The sequence below is a fragment of the Bos javanicus genome, chromosome 10 (genome assembly GCF_032452875.1).
Source record: "Bos javanicus breed banteng chromosome 10, ARS-OSU_banteng_1.0, whole genome shotgun sequence".
Taxonomy (NCBI): domain Eukaryota; kingdom Metazoa; phylum Chordata; class Mammalia; order Artiodactyla; family Bovidae; genus Bos; species Bos javanicus.
In genome coordinates, this window is record NC_083877.1 from 100,775,890 (window position 1) to 100,789,673 (window position 13,784).

General features: G+C 45.4%; 1 protein-coding gene across 5 annotated transcripts in view; it reads right to left on the bottom strand.

The window, feature by feature from the left end:
* Window positions 1–13,784, bottom strand: part of FOXN3 (forkhead box N3) — a 437,687-nt gene that overhangs the window by 368,521 nt on the left and 55,382 nt on the right. Inside the window, exon 1 of one of the 5 annotated variants that reach the window (XM_061429664.1) lies at window positions 3,349–3,451. The exons of the other annotated variants lie outside the window; for them this stretch is intronic. The gene's annotated coding sequence lies outside the window, so the exon portion shown is untranslated. Of the gene's footprint in view, window positions 1–3,348; window positions 3,452–13,784 lie in introns of those variants that run through there. 5 annotated transcript variants of the gene reach the window in all.

Here is a 13,784-nt window from a genome sequence, read left to right on the forward strand (position 1 = left end):
TTATCGTTCCGCTGCTGACTGTGGGGATCACCCACTTCTGAATGTAATTTCCTGAAGGTAAAGTGCCTCCCCTTGTTCCAGCATGTGGCCCACTACCTACCTGCACACAGCAGAAGGCGTGCCTTAAATACTTGTTGGATACATAGATGGAATCTGCACTGTGCAAGTAGGAGCTTTGCCCTTCTCATTTCATTTCAAACATATCATTTGGGTGTCATTGAAATTCTGTCCTTAAATTCAACTGACTGGGGGACTTCCCCGGTGGCCTAGGGGTTAAGACACAGAGCTTCCAAAGCTGGGGCTGCAGGTTCGATCCCTGGTCAGGTAACTGAGATTCCACCTCGCACAGCCGCCAGGAAAAGAAAAATTTTCACGGAGACAGTCAAAGAGCTGAGTAATGAAAACTATAAGACATTAAGGAAAGAGATGGAAGACAACACAAATAAATGTTAAAATGATCTTTGCTCATGAATTATAATAAGTAATATATTAAAAAAAAAAAGTCAACCGACTCAGATCTTGGTACCTGCTCTGCCACTCCCAACACAGCTATGTATCCTTGAGCAGACTTTTCCACCTCTCTTATTTCCTCTCTAGGGTGCCTGAACTACTCTCTTAAAGGTTCGTCACATCAGTAGCATTCTAAGATTATTTTGGAAAATAGAACCCCAAAGACCTGAGCTATGATAATGAATAAAGTTTACAATGATCAGAACAAATAACCAAATGCATTTAGAGACTGTTTTATTGAGTTAGTCACGGTCGTCTCGAGTTAGCTCATTTGGCTGCCGAGTCACACACGGTATGTTCCTTTCTGCATCTGGCCCTTGGAAAGGGTAAAACGGAAGAGGAGGCTAATGTCCACTTCCTAAAATAAGAGCAACCCCCCGCTCTCCTGTGCAGGGCATCTCTGCAGCCTCTATGACCGACTGCTAATGTGAGAAGCCACTGGCATTTAATTAAGTGCTTCTTAGAGATTTTGATTTTTCCAGCCACCAACGGGTTAACGCGCTGAGATCGTCCTTTGTTTTACAAAGGGGCAGGAAAACACGGGGAGCTGATCCAGTCCATTACTAAAATTGTGTTTCAGCAGAGGCAGACACTCCAGCCACCTGACACTGGGCTTGGCCATCCTCTCCTGCTACCAACCCAAAGCTATTCCACTAAAAAGCATAAGCAAAACAATAGGGCTGACAGCCCCACCAGCTCCCCGGCAGACAGAAACCACCAGTCCTGCTGGTGAAGCATTGAGCTACAGACGGAGAACAGACATTTCTCTGACTGAAGGATAAGAGAAAGGAATACAGAGCCACTCTGCAATCAGAGCGAGATCGTACATACTTGAAGAAATAACAGCTTCGACAGAGGATAAGTTTGCTACTGGAAAGTAGGAGAAAGTACCCCGAGTGGGGACCTGGAGAAGTCTGAGGGGGAATGAGGTCGTTCTTACCTGCTCCACCTGCAACTTGGATGATCACGGTTCCCACCCATGCCCCGCGGGATCATTTCTACAGAAACTAAACAATGACCTTCTTCAGGGGCCAAGCAGGCACAGCACTAACCTCTTTAGCCTGGCCAGTGTTGAGTAATATTAATAAGCTCTAAATCTTTACTTGGAAGTCAATGAAATTAGCAGTAGAGTTTGGAAGTCAGAAACATGGTGCTGGGTTATTTAAAAAAAAAAACAAAAAAACAAAACCCTCCGACCATTCTTTGCAGCTAAACTCCAGCTCCGGTTCTCCAGGCTAGAAGAGTAGTGTTAATAGATTCTGCCTCGACTAAAAAGGGAGCCAGTGGCAGAAAATCTATTCCTCCGGCGAGGTTGCCGGGCAACGAGCAAGCTTTTGGCATGTGGCTGATGTCTCCAGGCAGCCCGGACTACACAAAGTAAGCTCTTCCATCACTTATAACTAACTTGATTTTGATGGATTAAAACCAAATTAAAACGTACTGTAACTCACTCGTTTCCAAATTCAGGAATCATGGACAGACAGAAAACATCCCAATAGTAAACGTTAAGACTAAGTGATCAGGAAAAGAAAAGCCCACTAAAGTTCATTCTGTTGTGTGATAAATCTCTTACACATCCTGATATACACACAAGTTTGTTTTAAGATGAGAATATTCAAAAGCAATGGGGAAAAACAGCATTCAAGAATCTTTTGGTGTGGGGGATGAATGAAGCAGGTTGACGGCGATTAAGAGGAACAAACTTCCCGTTGCAAAATAAATGAGGCACAGAGGTGAGACGCGCAGCATGGAGAATACTGTGAATAACACTGCGATATCCCTGCGTGGTGACAGGTGGCACCTAGGCATCACGGTGGTCATTCTGCGAAGCACAGAAACAGGGAACCACGATGTTGCGCGACTGGAACTAAGACAGTGCTCTAGGTCAGTTACGCTTCAATTAAAATTGTATTTTAGAAAAATACTAATGTTACAAAGATGGAGCCGCAGGGCCACAAGGAGTTCTGGATTCAAATGCATCTTTGGGGGTGAAGGTGTTTGCACCTTTTTGCAAACACCTGAGCACATAAGTCACTAATCAGCAAGCCCTTGCTAAGGACTCTGAGCTCCCATCCCCATGCTGAGGGCATGATGGGGAAAACGTAGGACTTTAGGCCAGGCCTTGTTCAGAACAAATTTACTATTAGGACAGAACGTAAGATGGTTTTTCTCACCAACCAAGGTTCCTCCACAGAAGGTTAGTTTTGGTACTGATTGTGTTGGCTTATGCAAACCACCCCCAAGATATACTGGCCGAGCTGCCAAGACCTCCCAAGTGATCAGGCCCGAGTGCTGAAGGCCGGTCTGCCCTTCCCCAGAGTGCTGGTGTGACCCAGGCCTACATGCCAGGGGTCAGAGTACCATAAAACACACTCACACTTGATCCCAAACTTTCCTCTTTTAGAAAAACATCCTTTACAACGTTCATGTTTCACCTCCTGCCGTAAACAAAACACAGCTCCCCTGGGGGCCTTCCCTGGCGGTCCAGTGGCTAAGAGCCGGCACTGCCACTGCAGGCTAGAGCCCTGGTCAGGGGACTAAGACCCCACATGGCATGCAGCACAAGCCCCCCGCCCCCCACCAAAAAAAAAGAAACTCCTCTCATTCAGAAAACTGAACACACAGAGACAGAGGGGTCCGCTTCTCGTGCAATCCTGAACCTGCTGAGGTCATCAGCAGCCACAGGCCCAGCACAGGGATGCTGAGGGCAGAGGCAACCAAATGCAGCGGCCCCGGAGTGGCGCACACACCCTCCGAGGAGCTGCGAGGGAAGCCAGCTGGTGCCCGCCGACTCCCTCTAACGTGGAGAACGCACACGGCTTCAGGTGGAGCACTCACATTCCAGACGTGGCAAGTCCCATCTGTGGCCTCGTCAGCCCCTTGTCCATTTCGGGTCCATTACGCCTCCCGTCAACTTCCCGTGTTTCTTGCAGCACATTAAAAAATAAATAAATTAAAAAAAATAAATAAAATGCACTATGGGGCTAAAAGCAGCCTCCTCCGCAACCAGTACGATGATAAAATGCAGCGTGATGGACACTGATACATTATCATCACTCCCTATCAAGACAAATGCCCTCAGGAAACAAAGAGTTGTTAGTTTTAATATGAAAAGGGCTTGATGGGTCTTCCCATCAGCTTGTCCAGGTGGCTGCCACCTTCCACAAGCCTGATGCTCGCCTGCTCTTTCAGGTCAAGTCCAAACGCCACCCCAGAAAGCCTTCATGGAGCCCTCCACCCCCACCCTCAGCTCCGCCGCTCCCTGAAGCTCTGCTCCCGCACGGAACCTTTTCCACTTTATATTCATCCTGTGCCCACAAGCATTCTCTCTCCAACCAGGTGTGTTTTCCCCAAGGGCAAGCTCAGGGCCTGATTCAGAGCAGATGCTCAATGTCAGATGATTTTGTTTTTCATTGGAAGAAAACAAAATGGTGCATAAATGTAACCCCGAAGAAAGTTTTTTTTTAGTTTGCAGGTCATCTGAGATGTCTGGTCAAACCATCCGTGCTGTGTCATGGAAAGATGAGTCTGTGGTCTGAGTGTTGCTGGCCAACCTGGCTCTGCCTTTCCAGTTGGAGTGCCCTGCACACCCTGTAAGGAAGCTGGTAAACTGCAGTGTTGCAGAGGAATTATTCAGTAAGTAGAGGCCATGAGAAAACTGAGTTGGTGAACTTGCTCCTAATGTCTTCCTTTCTTAAAACGATTTCCTATGTCATTAAAGCCTTACAAGCGCACTGTATAGCCTTTGTCTTTTTCATATACACACACGTACACACGAGCACACGTCAGTTGCCCATTGTTGACTGTTAAACTCTCTCTTTACCTGATAAGTTTGCAAGTTGGCTTCTTTCAAGCTTATAGATAATAGCACCCTGTTTGTTTCCTACTTGTTGCGGCCTCGTTCGTCTTCCCAATAGACTGTGAGCTCCCCAAGGGCAGAAACTATTTTATCTTGAGTTCTCTTAGTAGCCCCACGGCCCGACGCCAAGACTGACATGGATGAAGCACCTTCCCACTTACTGAATGATCACTACCCGAATTGATCAACTGGCTGGTAAAGTAGTACCTAACTGAAGTTCTAGCTGAGCCAAGGGTCTCTGAAATAAGACCACAATTGAGCAGTTAGGCTACTGGTCGTGCACCAGATTTTTTTGCTTCAGAGAAACTTAGAAACTAAATTAAAAAGTCAGCACCCTCCTTTAGGAAAGAGATCAAACCAGTCAATCCTAAAGGAAATCAACCCCGAATATTCATTGGAAGGACTGATGCTGAAGCTGAAGCTCCAATACTTTGGCCACCTGATGCAAAGAGCTGTCTCATTTGAAAAGACCCTGATGCTGGGAAAGATTGAGGGCAGGAGGAGAAGGGGACGACAGAGGATGAGATGGCTGGATGGCATCATCGACTCGATGGACGTGAGTCTGTGCAAGCTCTGGCCGATGGTGAAGGACAGGAAGCCTGGTGTGCTGCAGTCCATGGAGTCGCAGAGAATCTGACACGACTGAGCGACTGAACAACAACAAAGGCATCCCAAAATCCTAGAAGAATTAGTAGGAGCCGGAAGGAGAAGCTGGCAAAGGGAAAATATTCTGTAATCTTATTTGAAGAGAACATTCAAAATCAGAAGCACCTCTATTCAGATGTTCAAGACAGACACTTGTAGTCAAAATACATATTTATTTTAAATGCAAGTTTGGGGCTAGAAACACCCCTATTCACTTACAGGAAAAATTCGCTCTCACTCTCTCCCCCTTTCCCCCCAGCCTGCTTCCTTGACGCCCGTCACACACAGTCCTCTAACATTTCTCAGAATGTATTTCAGATGGTTTTATTTTTCCCCACGTGCACGTTTACATTCATCAGAATATATATCCTGATATTTTTACTCAGAAACAAACATCATAAATATCAGTACATGCCTGTATGGGAGTGGGCGACACACAGGTTTCTAAAGATGTGTGCACATTGGGGACTTCGCTGACAGTCCAGCGGTTAAGACTCTACACTTCCGCTGCAGGAGACACGGGTTTCATCCCTGCTTAGGGAACTGAGATCCACATGCCTGGCGGTGCAGCCAGGAAAAAAAAAAATGTGTGCATATCATCACAGGATTATCTGTTTATTTACTCTCACTAATAAAGCAGAGTAGAGAAACATGGAAAAATCAAAGCAGTAGATAATTTTTTAAATTATTCATATTTGACTCTAGGCTCTAGGACACTAACAGTTTAAACACCAGACTTCCCTTCTATTCTTAATTCTATTTAGCTTAGGCTATTAAGACTAATTTATGTTTCAAAGGCATACACTAACTGATCACATGAGATAATATATGTAAAAGTACTCTGTAATTAAAATGTATTACTGCGTAATAATGTAAATGTGTCATTACTATAATAATCATGCTTTTTTCTTTCAATTTGTATATACGCACACATGTATGTATATGTATTATATATGTAGCCAACACAACTTTTCTAATAACCTGTTCACAGACCAATCCTGATCAGTGACAAAGTTTTCCCTGGCCAGAAGCAAAAGGAGAAAAATGATAACAATGTGTTAAGATTTTTTTTAATGTATATAATGCTAAATGTATTATATTTAAGAGATTGCTTTTATTCTGAAATTAAATTCTTACTGATTTTTTTTCCTAGTTTGTTCAAAGGTCCATTGTTTTATAGAATTATAGTACAGCTGTTGTTCAGTCACCAAGTCGTGACTGATTCTTCTCACTCCATGGACTGTAGCACACCAGGCTTCCCTGACCCTCACCACCTTCCAGACTTTGCCAAGTTCATGTCCATTGAGTCAGTGAAGCCATCTAGCCATCTCATCCTCTGTCGTCCCCTTCTCCTCTTGCCTGCAATCTTTCCCAGCATCAGGGTCTTTTCCAATGAGTCGGCTCTTTGCATCAGGTGGCCAAAGGACTGGAGCTTCAGTACTGATATTCAGGACTGATTTCCTTTAGGATGGACTGTTTGATCTCCTTGCAGTCCAAGGGACTCTCAAGAGTCTTCTCCGGAACCACAGTTGGAAAGCATCAATTTTTCGGCGCTCAGCCTTCTTTATGGTCCAACTCTCACATCCATACACGACTACTGGAAAAACCACAGGCTCGACGATATGGACCTTTGTCAGCAAAATGATATCTTTTCTTTATAGTACACTGTCTAGGTTAGTTATAGTGGTAGCAAGTGGCAATTTTTAAAGCTCTTATTTGCAAAAAAAAAGAAAAGAAAGAAAAGAACATTTTCTTCTGAAATTTATTAATCCACGGAAACTAAAAGTCTGAAAAAAACTGATTCAGGCAACAAAGCACCAACACGCCCGCTGTCTGTTCAAGGAAAGAGAGCGAGGGTCCTCTGTACCTGTAGCTTTAGTGCCTCTGAAAGTGAAAAGCTAAAGTGTTAGTCGCTCTGTCATGTCCAACTCTGCGACCCCATGGACTGCTGCCTACCAGGCTCCTCTGTCCATGGAATTCTCCAGGCAAAAATACTGGAGTGGGTTGCCATTCCCTTCTCCAGGGGATCTTCCCAACCCAGGGATCGAACCCAGGTCTCCTGCATTGCAGGCAAATTCTTTACCATCTGAGCCACCAGGGAAGCTCCAGTACCTTCACTTGTCCAATAACATCTGGAATATCCTGAAAGGCCCAGCCTCTGCACTGAGCCCTGCCTGGCTCTCAGCATCCCAGCACCTATTTGGCTTCTGGGTGATCACTTCATTTACCCCAAGAGCCCCAACAAGAAGCACCACTTCAGAAGAAAGGCCCAATCTTAAACTAGTCCAAGGTGGGGGCAGGCTAAGGGAGACACTGAATCCAACTTATTATAGGCAAAGAGACTTCAAAGTCTCCATCCCAAGGCTCAAACAGCCATAACCGAATTGGTATTTCTTCTCGGATTCAAGGCAGGGCCAAGTCACACTGACTCACTTCCAGGGTCCAGTTTTCATCTTGGAGGCTGCGGCCCCAGCAGGCTCACTGCCCTTTGATCTGGTTGGAACCGGAGTGTTACAAACACGCTTGTATTAAGCTATCTCCCGTCTGCCTGAGGGCATTGGTCTGGAATGCGAGAAGCAGAGTTCCAAATAGTGAGGGCCCAAGTCTTCATTTACGTTACATGTTTATCTGGTAGGCTGGCTAATGTGCCTTCTATGGAAGGCAGTGACGGGGTACCCTGTGGCGTGCAATAAGGCAGACTGGCATCGTAAGGCAGGACTAGAGGGTTCTGTCTCTACCTCCATCCTCTGGGCCAGGAATTCAGGGGAAGAACAAGAGAAACCACAAGCGAGCAGCAGAACTCTGAATTATACTTTTATTAACCACCCGCAGGCATCTGCGGAGTCCCTAGGAGCTCTGAGCTATAAAGACGCAAAGGAGGTGTCACCATCCCCAGCCATCAAAACCTCCGTGTTCCACCAGCCCCCCCAGGGGCAATGAATCATTTCAAGAGCGCCTTCTCCTCCGTTCTGGGGGCCTTCTCCTCCTCGACTTGACACTGCAGGTCTCCATTTTCAAAATCAGATTGTATAAAAAGTCCCTTTAACTGGAAGCTATTCTGTGCAGAAGAATGTGCAGTCAACAGCAAACATCCCCAGCGGCACAGCCAGGATCTTCCTATCTCCTGGACAATTTACTAAAAACTCCCACCCCTGAGTTCGCAGGTTGAGGGCGTCTGCGGTGCCAAATTGCCTGCTGGTGACAGAGAGACTCCAGCACGTTCTACGTTGCTCAGGGGAAAACGGAAAAGTTCGAGAGACATGTCCTTGACAAACGGAGGCTCTGAACATCACCTGTGCCGTCTGCACTGAGAGGCTTTAAATGCGGGATAATCAGAGATAGTGAGAAAGCGGCTCACATATCTTCCACCAGCCTATCCCACACCAGTCATAATTCCCCAAATTTCAAGAAGCCCCAAGTCCTGGGGCGACTGCTTCTCGCAAACACAGAAATCGTGCAGCAGAACCACTGTGACTTTGATTCCTCCATACAGAAAAGGTAGTGCTTTAGTATCATGCTTACTGGACATCCATCATCCAAACACAATGCAACAATTGTCGGGCAGAGAGAGAATATATTCTGTGGGGTAGAAGCAAGCAAATAGAAAAAACACGAGCGTCTCCACACACTGAGGAAACGATTCTCGTTGGAATAATGGGACGTGCACAAGAATGTTTCTGGCTGGCCTTAAAAGAAAGAAACTCTTTCAGAGAGCAGCGACCTTAAACATCTTATCAGCCTTTGAAGTTATGCACAATGACATCCTTTGGTTCCTTGCCCGGGGCAGAGGTTTAAGCTCTAAGACTCCATTTACTTACCAAGAATTGTAGAAATATTTTCACTGCGGCAGGAGGCAAAAGAGGCAATTTTTTGCCTTTTTGGGATCGTGAGGTAGGGGAAAACATCCTTCATTGGGGGCACCTCATTGTGCTAAGGGGATCAAGAGTTATAGATCTGACTTTCTGGGGTTAATCTCCTTTGTTCTTAGTCTTCTGAACCATTCGGATCAGTTTTGTGAAACTCACATCAAAGCCACAGAAGCAGAGTAGGTTCTGATGCTGCCACCCTCCTGCTAACCCATTTCCGGTCCAACCTGCCCTACCAATACCAGCCCTCCTTACTGACATCGCCGCATCTCTGCAACCCATCTCCGCCACCGCCCTTCAAACAAAAGGGCCCCTCCAGCTTCCCCCATGGACAGAGGAGTCTGGCAGGCTATAGTCCATGGGGTCGCAAAGGGTTGGACACGACTGAAGTGACCTAGTGCGCGGCACGCACGCACGGTGGGTCCCTCGGTCTGGCCGACCACTCCGTCTCTGCACAGCGCGTGCGCAGCTGGCACAGTGCTGAGGGTGTCACGAGTACTCAGTAGCAGTAGTCGTAGCGTTAGCTGCTCAGTCGTGCCCAACTCTTTGCAACCCCATGGACTGTAGCCCTCTAGGCTCCTCTGTCCATGGAATTCTCCAGGAAAGAATACTGCAGTGGGTTGCCGTTCCCTTCTCCAGAGGATCTTCCCAACCCAGGGATCGAACCCGGGTCTCCTGCATTGCAGGCGGATTCTCTACCGTCTGAGCTACAGGGAAGCCCTACTCAAGACACGCGCATAGAATAAAGGCCCGGTGACTCCCACTCCAACATTTTCTTTTTCCTTTCTGCCAGATAGCTGCTGCCTTGGGGTACACTCCGTGTGTAGGGCCTTGCCCATGACTCAGTCTTGGACATCAGAATCTTCTCTTGCCAAAGCTATCTGGTTCCTCTGCTTTTGTTTTAATCTCATGCCATGGCAAAAGTTCTTTTGCAAAGACTCCAAAAAGCTGGAAATCCACAGAGACTGGGAACCTTGTAATAATAGTCACCTACGGAAAGGTAACAATGTCTACACATTTTCATGACTTTCTAAGCTACGTAAAACTAATTACTGAACTGGAGCCAACCACTTGAAGGAAAACAGAAGGAAATCTGTGGCCTCGAGATTTATCTTTCTTCTTCAAAGAACTCAGAGCTGCTTCCATAGTACATGATGTTAGGATAGGCCTTGGGCCAGTCATTGTAAAGAGCATCTGAAAAACCACTCTGAATTGTGTGCTCTGTTGTTTTGTAAAGGATATAACTATTTGTTTGCTTAAGTGAGGCTATAAGGATTGCTGGAAAGGCCTGTGAAAATATTAGCCGAACCCGAGTCCCTACCAGCACGCAGAGGCGTGCAGTTCACACATGTGGCACCACATCAAGCTCCCTCTGACTTACAGGCATGAATAGTGCATAGACGAGGCGAACCCGCTCCAACAGGCAGGCGGCTTTAGTTCACAGTGGAAATGTAAACGCGACCCCTAGTTGAAGATAGCCTTTAACTCCAAGCAGTCCACATGCACAATGAAACAAGCTCTTCACTGGGGCCTGAAGGGCATCGTCACGTGGGCTGTGCTGATTTCTCCTCGTTGAAGGCGACGGGAGGTCAACGCGAAGGGGCTCTTTCAAATACCCCCTTTGGCAAGGGCTCATGGAGGGTTTCCTCACTTGAAAACCTTCAAGAGACCCCACCTGGTCCAGAGGGCTCCGTCCGGCCTTCACAGCAATGAAGACACAGAGCTCCCCATAATCACACAACGGGGACAATTTGATAAAGAAGAGCTCTGCAAAGCAGTGGTTGTGGGTTAATCAAGTTAAAAGACAAGCCCAATTAAGGACCCTTTCCTTAAATAATATGTAAAAATAAAGAAAGCAGAACACAGGAGGTATAATCCCCAAGTACACAACTTTAATTCCTAATAAAGCAGAAACACAGAACGTCTCCTAACAAGATGTTCAATACCCAATTAGGATCCGCAGCCCCTGAACAGCTATTTAATTACCCTGGAGATGAATCCCCTGGGTGGCAGGCCCCAAGGGTCCTTTCCAGCCAATGCCATTGCTCATTGGGAAGTCAGGGAAAATGAATATCTAGGTTAGGCTTGATGCTCACAACTTTTCAAGGGTTACTCAGATCTTAGAAATAAAGATTGGCAGATCAAGGGGAGAGCACAGACACGACCGTTTGGTTCATTAGAATCATGAAATAAAGTCTCTTTTTGCAGTTGTAAGGAGCCAGCTCAAGTTAGCTTCCCAAAGAGTGGAAGGAAAATACTCTGAGAGAGCCATACGAAAGTCAAGCATGGAAAAGGGCAGGAGAAAGCAAAACAAAAAAACCTGAGCGATTCCTCTTAGGTGACTTTCTTCCTTTCGTTTTTTGTTGCTTTATTTTAGCAAGAAGGAAACAGAGTTGGGGTTCCACCTATAATGCTTGTTGTTCACTCCTTTTGTTTACTTCCGTTTTGTTTCAATTAAAAAAAAATTGGTAATGGCTGCATACGGACAAAATTCAAAAGGTTAGAAAGGATATGCAGTGAGAAGTAAGTAATCTTATCACCCCTGTCGCCAGCCACCCAATTCTACTACTGGGCAGTAAACAAACAGAAAACAGCAATTACTACCAGAGTTGGAGGTGAGGGAGGCAAAGAAAAGAAAGAAAAAAACCCTAAAACAATGATCTAAATCTGGTGTATCCTTTCAGACATAATCTATGCAAATATTAGCAGTTCTTTTCTTTGTTAAAAGACAAGAAAAAACAAAAACTGTTTTTTGTAAACCGTATTTGGCATTTTTCACTTAAAATATCTTCAAAGTCATTCCCAATCAGTAAATACAGAGATGCCTTATTTTGCACAAGGGCAAGCTCATTTGTCAGATAAATTGCAAGAAATGAACTGCTTGCCCCAAATTATGCATCTTCATTTCAGCTAACATTACCAGTGTGTCTTTCTCTAGCAACTGTATCAATTCTTACACCACCCCCGCCCCCAGCAATGTGAGTCTGCTCCTCACCTTGGCTAACACACAGCATTACTAGCTGTTTTGAACTTCACCAACCTGACAAGTGGGGCTTCCCTCATAGCTCAGTTGGTAAAGAATCTGCCTGCAATGCAGGAGAGCCGGGTTTGATTCCTGGGTGGAGAAGATTCCCTGGAGAAGGAAGTGGCTACCCGCTCCAGTATTCTTGCCTGGAGAATCCCATGGACAGAGGAGCTTGGCAGGCTACAGTCAATGGTGTCGCAAGAGTCAGACAGGACTGAGAAACTAAAGGGAGAGAGACCCTGACAAGTAAACATGATCTCCTAAAGTTTTAGTTTCTATTTCTCTTATCAGCAGGGAGGGTGAGGATCTTTTCATATCTTTAGATCAGTCGCTCAGTTGTGTCCGACTCTTTGTGACCCCATGAATCGCAGCACGCCAGGCCTCCCTGTCCATCACCAACTCCCGGAGTTCACTCAGACTCACGTCCATTGAGTCAGTGATGCCATCCAGCCATCTCATCCTCTGTCGTCCCCTTCTCCTCCAGCCCCCAATCCCTCCCAGCATCAGAGTCTTTTCCAATGAGTCAACTCTTCACATGAGGTGGCCAAAGTACTGGAGTTTCAGCTTTAGCATCATTCCTTCCAAAGAAATCCCAGGGCTGATCTCCTTCAGAATGGACTGGTTGGATCTCCTTGCAGTCCAAGGGACTCTCAAGAGTCTTCTCCAACACCAGAGTTCAAAAGCATCAATTCATATCTTTAAGACCCATTTATTTTCTTCCTTGTCAACTGCGTGTTCATATCTTAAGAGAATTTGTCACTTTTTTTTTTTTCATCAAAGGCAGCCTCTCTAGCAGATAATATCCACACTGGTCTTTTGTACAGTTCTTTGTAGCTCTTTAAGCCCATTCGTATATTGTCTAATTTTATAACTGCCCATCAACAGAGGAATGCATAAAGAAGATACGGTACCTATATACAAGGGAATATTACTCAGCCATAAAAAAGAACAAAATAATGCCATTTGCAGCAACATGGATGCACGCAGAGATTATCATACTAAGTGAAGACAGTCAGACAGAGACAGACAAATGTCCTATGATATTGTTTATATGTGGAATCTAAAAAAAAAAAAGCGGGTATAAATGAACTTATCTCAAAAACAGAAAGAGAATTACATATGTAGATTACATACTCATGGCTATCGGGATAAGGGGAGGGGATAAACTGGGAGATTGGGATTGACGTCTACATAGTACTACATAAAAACTAGAGAACTGTTAAGAACCTCTGTCTAGCACAGGGAGCTCTACTCAATGTTCTGCAGTGACCTACGTGGGACACAAATCTGACTCATTTTGCTGCACACCTGAGACTATTAACAACACAGCACCGTAAACCAACTACACAGCAATACATTCTTTAAAAAAACACTAAAAAATAATTGCAATAAGCTGGTAAGGACGCATAAAGATATTACTCCCATTTTATAGGCAGGGAAGCCAAGGTTTTGATTGTCTGAAGGTCTGACCAAAGAGCTCACTGGAGGTTTACAGCCAAGACTAGAATTTGTGTAGCTTACCTTTCAGTCGAACGATTTGTGCGTGCATTCCTGTGGGTGTTAACTACATTAAGATGCCTTTTAGATTGCAGAAAGGATGAAAAAAGAAAATAAGTCTCTTTTTTCCTAATGATAACTTTGCATTTTCTATATACCTGGCCAGTTTTCATTGTATAGCAACAAGAGAAACTAAAATTGTACTTGTTCTCATTCTGTTGTTCAGCCAAAAGCCGAGACAAGCACTGACTCTTGCACATCAGCCTGTTATCAGCACCCTGGAAGGGCTGAGTACCAGGTGGAGGAGAGACAGAGGAGGACTGATGCACCCTCCCCCAAAGAGGGGGACCCAGAGAGGACCTCCCATGTTGAATGTTCAGGG